This window comes from Halichoeres trimaculatus, unplaced genomic scaffold, assembly GCF_033239565.1.
Source record: "Halichoeres trimaculatus isolate MK-OKI-2021-1 unplaced genomic scaffold, fHalTri1.1 fHalTri1_scaffold_22, whole genome shotgun sequence".
NCBI lineage: Eukaryota > Metazoa > Chordata > Actinopteri > Labriformes > Labridae > Halichoeres > Halichoeres trimaculatus.
Window position 1 is genome coordinate 16,736,253 of NW_027437200.1, and position 12,791 is coordinate 16,749,043.

Consider the following 12,791-nt stretch of genomic DNA (forward strand, 5'->3'; position numbering starts at 1 on the left):
ATTCATTTTAAAAAGTAGTGCAGCGCTAGCTACCAAACATCAGTTGTCAAACCCAAGCAACTTAACTTAAGCTAACTATTATAAGTCACTTACATTGCAGTGCAAGTAAAGTAAAGAGACGGATCACAGTGCCTTTTATCTCAATGCGATTGCTCTAAGACTGCAAGGGAAGCTCAGCTTCCCCTAAAATGTCCCCAAAAAAGTGGTGATATGTTCTGCTGTGTGTACATTTCATTGACAAAATATGCGCTAGAATTCCTTCATCTTTCATTCCTTCACTGTGGAAGCTGGACGTTCATTGGATAAACGCTGGGCTTTGTCCCGCCCATTGGACGCTCAGCGTCTCTGGAGGTCTATGAGGCAGTGGGCTGGCCTGGACGCTGGGCTTCTGCATGATGATTGGATGATCTGTCTGAGGCCGAATCCCTTTTTGATTGACAGTGAAATGAGTCAGTCAGTGATCTTGGAGAATAACCCTCCACCAGAGCATCTTCTCAGTTGTTCTGGACTGATCTAGAGGCTTTATTGATCCCCAGCGAGTTTACCTTTCTTAAAAACAATGAGCGTTCAGAGAACACTGGTAAAATCCCTGGAAAAAACACCTGGTTGGTACGACAGGGTCACAAATCATTTTCTTGAAAAAGAACGGAGGGTAGAATTTACGTTTGAATAAACAAGTTGATGATGTAGGCCAGAAAAAAATGAGCTTCCCCTCAATACACAATAAAGCACCATGTTCTTGCTCCTGATCGTAAATCTCATCCTTGTTTGTTAAAAGTACGTCACTGGCACATGGCCAGAAGTCATCAACAAGTCAGATCCAGAGGAAATCCAACGTTTTGGACGAGGAAAAGTTAATCTTGGAGGTAAAAAACTTCGCAATTTTATACAACACAACACATTCTTTCTATAAGGACACAAACAGAACGGAGAGGGCATGGACTGAGGGTGCTGAAGTTTTGGGAGGGTCAGGTGAGTTTAACATGCTAATTAATTACCATGAAAGTATGTTGCAGGAACATGTGGTTCTCCTGTGATCTTGTGATTGTGCAGAGACGCATCCAGTATGAATTGGTGCACACCCACGCTGTATGTGCGAATTAGGGGTTACAGTTACGTTACAGCTAACACAAGGAATGGATTCAGTGTGCAATGTGTCTTTTTGTATTATAGAGTTTTATCATTTCACAAACTTTTTCACATCAGGGTTTGTAAAAATTCACAAAAAGAGTCTTTTGTAAGTGTTTGTTCTGGTAATTATCTAAAACTTTTGACTTAAGCGGGAATGATTGATATGCACCTGTTTAAATGACTAACAAGTCAGACATCCCGTCACAAAGTCTGACTGAGGTGGTAAATTTCAAACATCCCTGTATGACCCCATGTGAGCAGCCCTAGTTTCCCCTGCGTTGGTGGATTTTGCAGTTTCAAGACAGCAACGAGGAGAGAAATGGGATGAAGCACAAGATGTGATGCACTTCAATGTCAGCTCCTTCTCTAGTCTCTAACAGCTTTATAACAGCCATACAAGATTGGGACATGAATTATCTTTCATGCAGCGTGAGATGAGCTGCGGTGCCCTCCATCAGAGATGTCATCTGTGGAAAAAAAAAGATGTTTGAAGAGCTACTGTGTTCTCCCACTGATGTTCCAACGGAGCTGCTCACCCACACAGAAAGTTGAGATTTATAACGTCCCAGATGACTAATTCTTACCGTGGCTGACACGTATTGTTTGCTGTTTGATCACTGGATCAGTTGCAGCACCTGCAGGCTCAATGATTAGGCTTGGGTTCCAACTTTTATGGCAAATGACAAATCCACTCAAAACAGAGCCGTAGATTAAATAAGTGCTCAGTTTCGACTTTTTTGTGTGTTTGGTTGAAGAAAAATGTTTAAGGGAAAGTATTACTTTGTTTAACTGATGCTGTGTCGAAAATCCAGATCAGTAAAACTACAAGAGGCTCATTCACTTTCTGAATTAATGCAAGGTCTCCTCAGTTCAGGCCTAAGATGTTCATTATGAAGAGACTCGCACCTCCTCTTCCACACAGGCGTCTGAGAGGTTGTCTCCTGTCAAGAGTTATTGCAGCTGACACGACAGCTCCACCCTTAATTGAATACTGTGTTGTAATTTACAGACTGAGCCTTGTGGGAAATTAACAGAGTCTTGTACGAAATAATCAAACTCTTGGTTAAAATCTCATCAAATGCGGTTACAACTTCTTTCACATTATTTCTGGATGTTCAATCTGCTCTGATTAGGGATTTCTTGAAGCTTGACCCCCACCGTCAATGGAAAAACACAAAGAAGACGAACAGACATGACCTGGTTTTCAAACACAGCTTTACGAGGTCACAGCCGTCGTTTCTGATTCTAATTCAACAAACACACTGAAACACAAACAGGACTTTGTAAACAACTCAGTATATTTTACTCAGTGTCACTTTCACTGCCATCCTCAGCAGGATTATCACCTTCACGAGATTACACGTTTGATGCATTTGTGAGATGGTAACAGTGTTTGTTTGTGCCAGAGATAGCAGCACTCTGGAGTTATTCATTGGGTTTAACTGACCTGTGAACAAAGGAAGTGTAGCTCTGCTTTCTTTTATGTTGTAGACTGAGAACAAACAAAGTGGATTCTGGTGGCAACTTTCAATGTCCACCAAATGATGGAATACCACACATCTCTGAGTATGAGTAAAGTTAGATTTATTGCATTTATAGCAAGATTAGGCAATTTGATGGACTACAGGCCTTGTCGAAGTACACAACACCACTAAGAAACTGATTTATTGATAAAAGTATCATCTCCACAATGCTAAGTAGTAGATAATTTTGGGGATCAGTGATTGGTGATTGGCCCATCCTTGCATATGAAACTGGTTGTTTAAGTCAAAACATGAAGATTTTATTAAAAAAAAAAAAAAAAAAAAAAAAAAAAAATTGGTTTCGGCCCAAATCGGTATTGGCAGGTCAGGCCTTTTAAGATCAGTGATTGGCCAAAAAATTGTGATCAGTGCACCCCTAGTAAGTAGCGATGTACCTACCCACTTTTCAGCGTGTTACTGTTTGACCGTCTCCCAGTCGACCTGTTACGGCACCATACTGGAACCGTAATGCCTTTACAAAACTAACCACAAGAAAGAAGTAACTTCAAAAACAATGTAACACAATACAAAGTAATCTTTCAATAGTAATGTTAAGCTAGCACGTGGCATAATGTTATGTTACATAGCCTGTATATAGAGTGGACAACGTGGCTCTGCCATTTACCATTGTACGGTTTTGAATTCAAAGTCTGCACAGTAGAGACTGTGAGGGATACTTGGAGATCTGAGTGAAGCCAGGTGACAAAAATAACAATTGTTTTTTCTCTCGAGAGTCTAATCTCCTCTTGGCTCTACTTCCCGACATATTTTGCAATCCCTGAAAAAACACACAAGAACAAGAACTGAGCTGTCACTCAACACCATACATAACGCAAAGCCATGTTTTGGACCTTGTATAACTAATAAAAACAAAACTTTTCAGAACAAAGAAGACTTGAATACAGGACAGGCAAATGATATCTTCAAATCACCACAACAATCAGACCACAGTTTGACCTCAGCCCATCTAGAATGACTGGGGAGATAGATTTTTTGACCTATACCACAGATAGCCATCGAGGGGAGCAGTTTTTGTGGTGACCTCACTTCAACCCAAGCAAGATGACGTCCATATTTTTTACACTCTATGTGCTACAACACAATGTTTTTCTGGCAACAGAGCATAAGGTAATGCAATGAAACACAATGTTATGTAATGCATCATAACGCAATACACCCTAACACGACCTATGTAACACACTTAGAATCACAATACACAACTTTGCAATATGCGAGATCTTACTCTAACACCATAACCAAACATCTAGATGCAACATCATAATCTAACCTTGTATTGAAACACAATGCGACATCCTAATGCTACATTGAAACAAATCATTGTAAGACATCATAATGCAATATTGTTACACAACATTAGAATGTAGAATTTTTATATATATATATATATATATATATATATATATATATATATATATATATATATATATATATATATATATATATATATATATATATATATATTTATATTTATATATATTTATATATATATATATATTATGTATTATATATATATATATATATATATATATATATATATATATATATATATATACATATATATATATATATATATATATATATATATGATTTACATTATGTCACGTACCAAAACAGTTGGCAATCCAGTTAGCATGAAGCAGACTGGTTACTGTGATTTTAGTTGAACTAATAAGGCTGGAGGATATGCTATTCTTATGATTTTGATTCTATTACGATTTTTGGGGTGCCAATTTGATTAAAACTGCAATGCTTTGATCTTTGTTTTTTTGTTTTTTTTTTAATTTTGAGGGGTTTTTGTGTATTTTTTTTTTACACCAGACCATGTGAAAAAGTTACAATAATGACAATGTCTACAGACTATATCAGGAGCCATATTTTCCATAAAATGCTCATGACGTGAGTCAGAGAGAAACATTTCACCATCTGCTGAAGAAAAGCGGTAATTTTTTTTCCAATCCAGTTTATAAACAAAGACTGAAATAAAAAATCTGAATTTGAAAAAAATTCTGATTTTTTGACAAAGAACCCAGATTTTGATATTGCCAAACAAAACAATCCAGACATATCAATTTTTTTCTCCTACCCCTATAAACCAACAGGTTGGGTAAGCTTTGCCAAGACAGGAGTTTTGTTTGTTTGTTTGTTTTTCAGTATTTCTTGACTCTTAAACCAGCCTGAGACCAAAACTGTTTTTAATTTATCGTCTTTTTGTGACAGTGTCAACAGGCAGAGGTGAAATATTCTGGAGTCTGTCACATAGCGTGATGTAATTACCTTTATTTGGGGGCTTTGATCGTCAGGATCAAGTATTTAACACATTTTGGTAAAAGCTCAAGGCCATGTGTTTTGGAGGGAGCTTGTTACAGGAGAAGGTGAGCTACCTTAAGGTCATGACTTTGGTTTGTTTGAGTGTTCAGAGGCATTTCAAACTGTGTTGGTTAATAACTTTCCTTTCAGTTGAACTAACTCAGAGTTCCAGGTTGTTGTAGATGTCGTTGGAGTTTGATTGATTTTTACACTAGTTCCCCTTGAACACTCAAAGTGTCTAGACAGCAACAACAGTTTGGTTTCTAAAAAACAGGACGCTTCATCTTAGATTTGACATCTTAAAAATTTGAGGCACAATCAGTAACAAAAGCACTTCACAACGAACAATACTGCTGGTCTGGAGAGAGCCTTGAGCTCTCAAAGTTGACTCAAAAGTTGTCCAATAACAGCTCAGGAAGAGGCCGAAAGCACAGGAGTTTGGAAAGTACAGCGTCTAGAAAGTTTTCTTTTAAAAGCTTGAAGCAGATTCTCCAAAAAGTTTTAATGTCTACGAGAGAGAGCTGCCAAGATTTTCAAGTTGTGTTGCTGCCAATATTCAGGTGTAATGAGTACCCTGACAAAGTCGACCATCTCCACGGAGGATGTGCCCTGAGAAAATGATACGTATAAAGATCTTGGCAGTGTGCTCAGACTGCGTGACAGGGATTTAGATGCTCATTTAAAAGCTGCGGCCACTTTAAGTTTGGGTCACGCTGTGGTCAAAGATGGTTGAAGCTGCATGTGTCGTGTCATTAGTGATCCTAATGGTCACATTATATTTTCTGTCATGCAGGTCGGATGTCACTCAGGGATCAATTACAGCTAACCTTTTTGATTTCTCTGGGCTGGATTTTTATGCAGGAAGGTATCTTCATAAATCTGTGACATACAAGCTCTGAACCTTGTATCTGCTGTCATTTTTGCACCATTTCTTTCAGAGATGCAACAATTAAAAGCCTGAATTTTACAGTTTTCAGATTCTGATTTGCAGTCAGAAGACCATCCAAACCCCCTCCAGCTGCGGCTCTGTCTCCGTTTCCCTTTCCAGCTTTTGTACCTCCAGTCTCCAAATTTTATGCACATCCAGCTGCTGTGTGAGCTCTGGTGCGCTCACACTGTGGGCTCCACCTGCACACTGCGATGAATCATTGAATGAAAAGCCAAATGTCCATGTTTGTGACATCTGTGTTTATCGTAGGAGGCTTTTTGATGTCTCAAACCCAATTTCGATACAAATTCTGTGGGTGAAATGGGACTTCGGCGAACTGTAACCAGATTAAAACCACCTCATCTTGATTTTTCACGTGATAAATGTGCCGTTCGATTCAATAAACCACCTGAATAATAACCTCTGTGAGCTATAACATCTTTATCTGTCTTGCATTTGTGCAACCAAGCGGTGAAAATGTGATATAGATACCCCTGAGATATGGTGAATCACCAGCGATTACACGCAGCAGCTACAGCAGGTAATGATTATGTATTGTTTTTCATTCTCTGGGGCGGCTCCTTTAAATAAATCTCATAATAATTACAGCATCAATTGTAATTTACATGAAGACTCCCGTGAAGAAAGGCAACAAATCCCCGAGCACAGACCTACATATGGAAAGCATTGGTGGTGTTAATGGATGCATGAAAGTAGGAGTGAAAACCCCCGAGGCGGCGGCGCATACGCTGCTCCGCGGTTCTTTAATTACTCGGAAGGTTGAAAGTTAGCAGACGGACTGGGCGAGACAAATGAGTCCCTTAATCATGACCTACAGCGTTCTGCAGCAAGAGAGATGTATGGATGTGTTATCTGATGATGTAGAGAGGCGATAAAAGTGATCCAGAGTGTCTGATAATGAGAGTTCAGCCACGCTGCTTGACCTTAATTGTTTTTTTTAAAAAATGATGGAGCTTTTTATCTCTTCAGCATAAACAGGCTTCCTCGCTGACTGAAGATTTCAAAACGGGGGCCAAGAAACGACTCCCATCTCTACAACTGCGTCTTGCAAAAGTTTGATGAAGGGAAACTTAGATAAGTGACAATTCAACAAAGTTTTCATGGATTTGACAGATTTGACAGAATAAAATCAAATACAATGAAATGTACGAATGTGATGATTCCTTCGCTGTTCAGAGTGAAGTGACAGGCTGACGAGTGCTGCAGATGTGATTGACGACTTTGACTTTGTTAATTACACACAGTGGAGTTTATTTCCCGCTTCAGTCGTTTCCATCTAAACTTAATGTACTTTAAAGCAACCAGCCGAGCCTTCCAGTGCTACCTTTACCTGCGATCTTTAGATTAAGGTGTGCCCACAAGCTTTAAAGGTATAATTGGTAGTTTGATTTAGACACACTTTTTGTTATACTGGTTAAAATGATCTATATGTCCCGATGGTGAGCAATACATGTGTTCTTAAATGAGAGTGAATAATATCTACTATCTACAGCAGGAGAAAACCCAAGAAAACATCAGCCAATCACAGCGATTAGGATCCCATCTGTTAAACCAATCAAATCCTGTCCTGAGTTTAGCAGTGAACAGGTTCGCACTCAGCAGAAGAACGGCAGAGAAACTACCCATACCCCGATTACTGGTCACCACTCCTCCAGCTAAACAGAGCAAGAAAAGAAAGACTGAGGCTTTCTCTTCTTTTTCTGTTCCCCTGCCTCTAACTACTGCCCTCTCGCTCCAACTCGGGCCTGTCACCTCTGACCCAATGAGGTACCTGGCTCTGGGCTGTAGTCTGGATCAGAGTCTAATAAACTCAGGGGCTCTGACAAGCAAAGAAAATGTGTGATATTCAGTAAGTCCTAGAGAAAATGTACATGTACTATTCGTATTACAGCTTTACTCCTGATACTGTGTCACAGGTAAAAGTGGACGATGCTAGCATGACAGTTGTGAGTACTAACAAAAGTCACTAGGGATGCACGATATTATCGGCACAATATCGTTATCGGCTGATAAAAGCTTAAAAACACGTTTATCGGTATCGGCAGATATGAAAATTAAGCCGATAGTCACAGCCGATAAGGTGCTATTCAGTTAGGATTATTATTATTTTCCATCTGAAAAATAAGCTCCTTAAATAAAATGTAGCACTTCATTTATTTGCACTGCAGAGCTCTGTGTCTGTCACCAGGTTGTTACAGTAGCTCTAAAATAATCAAATGCAACTTGGTTATGTTTAAAAATGCTTTGTACATTTAAAGTTCATGTGATCTAAAGAAATTATTTTTCTGTATTTCAATACTGAATGTCTTGAGTTTGAAAAAATAATACATTTCTTATTAATGGTAAAATCAAATGTTTTTTGTCTTGTTTTATGTGTTTCCTAAACAAAGACCGTCACAATTAGAGTAACATATAAATTCCAGTACAGGAAAGACTTAGCTTTCTTTACAGTGGAACAAACAAACAAACTTGTGATTATCAGTATTGGTATCGGCCAAAAGGGGTTTCGGTATATCGGCATATCTGATATCGGCAAAAATCCGATATCTTGGAGTTAGTTACTCTGTTACTAGGGGTGGACGTATTGATCTAAATATCAATCGTATTGATACTTTTTGTTATTTTGCACTTGTGATTATTTTTTCCTAAACAATTGTGGCAGTAAAATAATTATTTTATCACTTTTTTACAGTTAAAATGTTGTTCTGTTGTTGTGGCTAGTTAAAAAAAGCATATTTGTTGCCTAACATCTTTGTGCTGTGTTTTACCATGATCATAATCATAATCAACCAACTCAACACAAAATAACAAAATTATTCAATGATCATTACATTTCATGTAAAAAGTATTGGTATTGGTATTGGTTTCAGCGATACTAGCCCTGAATTTACTTGGTATCAGATCGCTACTAAAATATCCAGAATCCCCCCCCCATCTGCTACCTTTTTAAGTGTTTTGTCTTATTTTCAGTAGAAAATGTCTTTTCAGACTTAATGTGAGCCACAATCACCTGACCAGTCTAGAAAATGTCTTGTTTCAAGTTATTTAAAGACAAAAACTAGGTCTGAATTGCTTGAAACAAGTAAAAAAAAAATCTGCAATTAAATTAAGAGAAATGTTTCTTGTATTAAGAGAAAATTCTAGTTTTAAGGAAATTTTTAAGCAAATTTTTCTTGTTCCATTGGCAGATTTTATTTTATTTGTTAAAAGCAACTCAGACCTCAGTTTTGTCTTTAAATAACTTAAAAAAAAAAAAAAAACATTTTTCTGGACTGATCAGTTGGGGGTGGTTCATATTAAGTATGATAAAACAGTTTTTACCGAAAATAAGACAAAAACACTGGATAAGATTTCTTTTTTTTTTTTTTTTTTTTTTTTTCAGTTTATGCCTTGGTTTTTGTAACTTAACATTACAACTTTTGTTTGTTGACATTATGACTGCAGGAAAGAAAAACAGGAACTACAAAAGACAATAAAAGAGAATAAAGAGTAAGGCAGCGTTTTGTTCGTCAGGTGTGGTGCAGGAATATTTTACACAAGTATGAAGAAACCAGCAGACTTTATGAACACACTGTTGGACATGCTGTAGATGCTGCATCAGCTGTGATCACAATCCCAGAGCATCAGGATTCTCCGTCAGTGCAGTCCATAAATATGTAAAACATTGATTCAGTGTGAAAAAAATAATATTTCGAAGCCTGATTTGAAAGAGATGTCAAGGGAGGGATTTTATGATCCGTTTAAAGGCCAGGAAACATCTCATACCCTCTTCAGAGCTCTCAGGCAGCATCTCCTGTAAACTACAAACTGTTACATCAACATGAGCCCCACACGAGCCGACGAGAGCCATAAATACAGGAGAGACGGCTGCTATTGTGTTACCCGCTGAGTGCCGAGACATGATGGAAGTCTCACGCTGAAGTGTTCAACAATGGGATTCATCCTGCTGCTCAGCACACGGTCGCTGCTTGTTAAATATGACAGCAGTTTGATGCACAGCGCTGCAGACACAGGAGCACAGATTGACTTCGCTTTGAGGAGAATCTGAAGAAAATCTGACTCAGGTTTACTCTTCTGTGCTATCATCATCATCATCGTAGCTGGGATAAATCGTTTTCATCAGACTGATACATGTCGCTCTGATTGCTGACCCCATGTTGCTTTTATCGTCACAGTCATCGAGTGTTTTCGCTTCTTCCTGAGAGGATGTTGATTTTCTCCTCCTACAAGGCAACCCTCCTGGAGCAGTTCTGCCTCATCACAGAGGAATCACCAGACTTTCAGCTCCTCTGGATGATTAATTAAAGAGATTGACTTGTCACTCAGCAAACTTCAACGTCACGCCTCTTGAAGGCTGTCATTCTCTCTTGGTTTTCAGTCCTTCAACAGAAGCTTTTCACCCTTCTGAGGAGAAAGAACATCTCGTTTAAGAGCTTTGTAGGGCTTTGGTGAGGGGATTTTCTATCTGAGAGCAGCTGTTATCTCTGCACCTGCCTCAGCTGAGGCTGTTATCTCTGAAAATCCTCTCTCCTCCACCGACTGATTCCCGCAAAGGTCGATTAAAGGAGGCCAAAAAAGAGACGTTTTCCATGGATGTGATCGTTCTTCCTTCTGATGCTCGGAGCAGAGCAGCATTTATCCATGATGTCATTGTGTTTCAAGAAAGCTCATGTATTTCTTTACCTCATGCATAATATAATGCCCACACTCTCACACACTCTCTCGGTCAGTGTCAGGGTAGGAGGGCAGTTGTAAATAATTCAGCAGCAGGAACAAGAACAAGTCAAGGTCTGTGTGTGGATGAATTGATTGAATGAGGCCATGTGCACGGAAATCTGTTCCAAACTTTATTATTATGCATTAAACTGAACTATGACTGATAACTTTGAAACTTTAAATTGCAAATTGCAGCCTTTTTATTATCTGGAAATGATAATCAGACGGTAAGGGATAAAATGTCTTACTCAGCATGAAGGGGAAGAAGTTGATTTGAGAGAAGAAGGCAAAGTTTCAAGGTTAAATTTCTTCACGTTGCAAATGAGGCTTATTTTGATTTCTGAACAAGCATTATGTCCTCAGTAACACACTATTTGTTACAAACAGTATTGTGTTCCTGTTGTTGATTAACAGGAGTTAATGACAGCTATTAGCCACCAGCTGTTAGCCTGATGGCTAATGGGCTATGAGACAAACAACCCTTTGCAAATGATGACGACAGGAAAATATTGTCTACTTTGGACGTTGTCATTGGTGGGTGTCATACTGGAAATGCTGACTTGACCAATCAAAGATGCGTCAAGGGGGCCAATCAGCTGTTTCTGTGCTGATCAGTGGCGGCTGCTGGTCAGTCAAGGAGGGGAAGCTAATTTTTTTTCTGGCCTACATCATAAATTTGTTTATTTATTTAAACGTACATTTAACCCTCTGTTCTTTTTCAAGAAAATGATCTGTGACCCTGTCGAACCAACCAGGTGTTTGTTCCAGGGATTTTACCAGTGTTCTCTGAACGCTCATCGTTTTTAAGAAAGGTAAACTCGCTGGGGATCGATAAAGCCTCCAGATCCTTCAAGAACAACTGAGAAGATGCTCTGGTGGAGGGTTATACTCCAAGATCGCTGACTGGCTCATTTCACTGTCAATCAAAAAGGAATTCGGCCTCAGACAGATCATCCAATCATCATGCAGAAGCTCAGCATCCAGGCCAGCCCACTGCCTCATAGACCCCCAGAGACGCTGAGTGTCCGATGGGCGGGACAAAGCCCAGCGTTTATCCACTGACCGTCCAGTTTCCATAGTGGATCAACCCACTCTACACTTCCCCGCTGAAGTCAGAAGACGCTCAGCGTCCGACTGTGTTAAAGCGCTGAGACGCTGCAGGGATGAATGAGAAGGAGGTGGAGCCAGTTACCTGTGATAGGAGCTGATTCTGAACCAAAGATGAAGGAACTCTAGCTCAGATTTTGTCAATGAAATGTACACACAGCAGTACATATCACCACTTTTTTGGGGACATTTTAGGGGAAGCTGAGCTTCCCTTGCAGTCTTAGAGCAATCGCCACTGGTACTTATGCAAAACTCACAACTGTAATTTCAGTCAGAAAACTCACGTTTGGATGTTTATTTAGCAGCAAATATGTTTAATGTTTGGTGTCCAGGCCAAAGCCTCATCACTCCTCACAGAGAAGTTAAAATAGCAACATTGAGGAGTGATGAGCAAAACATACTGAACACAATCCCCCAAAACATAAGTTTCAGAGCCTGGAGCCACGATGTGGCGCCTACTAAGTGTGGCCATGGCACCAGCCGCCAGCTAAAGAACATGGAGTGTAAAAACGCAGGGCAGCTGAGGGATTGACAGGCAGAAAGAGATGGGAGATTCCCGGTTATGACGTGTGAGACATGTGATATGTGTGCATAGCAGTGCAGCTCAAGTTGTCTACCTGAACTAGCTTGCAGGCTTACCCCATATCTTTGAAACCATCAAATCATGAGATAATTCACCCTGTTAAATAAATGAGCTACACTCTATCAAACATTTTCATATTTGGTGTAAAAACTGGCTTTTTGAATGGGTGTGTATGTGGATTCTTGCACTTCTGATGTGGCCTCAAGTGGACACACGAGGAACTGCATCTTGGAAAGTTCGTATTGCCTTCATTTCTTGCCCTTTTTTGTTTGGTATGGACATAAACCAATAATTTATTGACTTTTCAATACATTTTTTCTGCATTGGTACAAATACATATTATAAGACATTTAATATTGTTACCTACAGGGTGACAGGTATGGATTTTTTTTATTAATTTATCAATTTGAACTCCCTTTTACCAGGTAAAAATGTTAAATTCTATAAAAAAAAG